This window comes from Propithecus coquereli, unplaced genomic scaffold (assembly GCF_000956105.1).
Source record: "Propithecus coquereli isolate 6110/MARCELLA unplaced genomic scaffold, Pcoq_1.0 Scaffold115, whole genome shotgun sequence".
Lineage (NCBI taxonomy): Eukaryota > Metazoa > Chordata > Mammalia > Primates > Indriidae > Propithecus > Propithecus coquereli.
Window position 1 is genome coordinate 6,260,186 of NW_012135525.1, and position 2,323 is coordinate 6,262,508.

The following is a 2,323-nucleotide window of genomic DNA, read 5'->3' on the forward strand; positions in this document are numbered from 1 at the left end:
TATTTACATTAATTGATATTTTAATACGGATGGAAGTTACATAGATTCAAATAAATTAAAATCAATGATAAATGCTAAATATTTTAGCTAAATAGTTTTTCAAGAAACAGTTATGAAAATGTATATTAAATGGCTCTAACATGGAGCTTGTGGTATTTCAACTCAGTATTCTTTGTTTTATGTGTCTGGAAAGATTGTACTTACTTTGTCTCTTTACACTACAATTTGCTATTTTGGGGCTCTAGACTGTGTCCAATGGAATAAGAACTTTTTTTCTGAATTTCGATTGAATATAATTTAGTATTTTATGATTTCCAAGATGATATTCTTCATATCATGTCTATAAAGTCTCTATATCAAATTTATAGCATCATTTAAGAAAAAGGAATTTCCATAGATGTGTTTCAGTTGCAATTTTTTTTGTTTGTTTCATGCAACTGAAAACATTTGTTTCTAGGGTTTGGAATATTGTAGAAGACGTAGGGTGAAAGAAAATGGTAGAACAATGAAAGAATTTTATTGGTGAAATTATAGAAATGTCCACTATTGTAAAGCATTGTCATCATTTTAGTACATTTTCTCTTAGCAGTTTGGCATTTTATACTTTAAAACTTGATTTACTTTAAAAGTTGTTTACAATGCTTTGTAAATTATCTTACCCAGTGCCTTTAACCTTGATTTGATACATTTATGGCCTCAGTTATTTTATTACATCCTGTAATGTTTTCATAGCCTAGGAGATATCAATTTCTTTTTAAAAATTGTATCAATGTGGTTATCTAAAGAGGTAGCAATTTGCTTTGGGAAAACAAGTAGGGGTTGCCTTTGGAGGTCAGGCTTCTTAGTTCATTCAAAAATATTTATTGGATGTATACCACATGCCAAGCATTTTTAGCCCCCCAGTCTACAGTGAACCAATCAGGCAAGGCCCTAACCATTTGTCACATTCTGTCTAGATGGGGTGGGGTCGGGAGCTTAATTAAAAGAGATACAGAGAAACATGCATTTGAAGATAATAAAGATAACTAACATTTGAGTTTCTGTAAAGATAAAATAATAAGTATTGAGATGAAGCAAACAATAGGTTAGAAATAATATTTTGCAGCATTGTAACCTCTATTTGACTTATGAGTTTGAGTAATAGTTATAAATAGCATTTAAAAAGCCTTAATTTTTCACTTTTCTTTTTGGTAAAGGTACGTTTACTTAGATTGTCCATTTAGAGTAGTGTTTAACATAACATCACTGTGAAAACATTACATATTCACAAGAAAACTGCACATTTTTTATTGTATTTTATAATGTACAAATATGTTAGGCCTCCATCTTCAAATCACTGGTGTTTTAAATTTGACAATGAATATGAAATTACTTTTAGACTTACAGTGATTATATTGTTACTAAAATACTTAATATTTTAGGAAGGTTGGGCCTCCATCTTTTTTTGAGTTAATATCTAAATTCTCATTACTTAATAGCCTCTGGTAAGTGGAAATAGTACTCATGCAATTAAATCAGTATATGCTTTCAAGAATTTTTTTAAATTTTGTCATCGTTGGGGTTAAATTTTGGCCTGATGTTCACTTACAGTATATATTAACAGTTTATGAAGTGAAATAGTCTTAAGTATGATGTATGATGCACCTGCATATAAATGAAAATGGTGTGCACAAAGACACTTTATGGGAACTGTACTGGAAGATTTCTGAAAGCATGTGAAATTGCACCTAAAATTGTGTTATTAGTGACTATAAGCAGCAATGCTTAATTTATTGTACTTGATGAATGAATGTACTTAGTCTAGTCAGTTACTTTATTTTAAATGTCTAAATAGTGTCTTTTTTTTTTAATGCATTTGTAATTTGTACTATTGGGGGGTATTCTTGGACTGCAGGGGTTATTGTCAATGTGTGATTTGTGTTTTTATTTTATCTAATGTGATACTGATTTTTATAATTGATATTTAGATAATTCTAATAACTGTATATTTGACAACCTATTAAAATGTTTTACATTGGAGCTTTTTTTTTCATTAATTGTAACATGCTAACAAATTCATAGTGGTTTAAAAATAACTCATTCAACAAATACTTGAGTGCATGTTATGTACCAGAAACTATAGGAATTATCAGGGACTCAAAGATGATTAAGACAGGGCATTAGTAGGAAAAAGCACACACATTGGAAATGATAAAGTAGGAAAATTTAGAATGAATATTTTTTCTATCATATGAACTAAAATCTTTGGAATCAACCTAGTAGAAGTGGACAATAGGAGAAACAAATTGACATGGCTGTGAAAATATATACTATAATTTTAAAA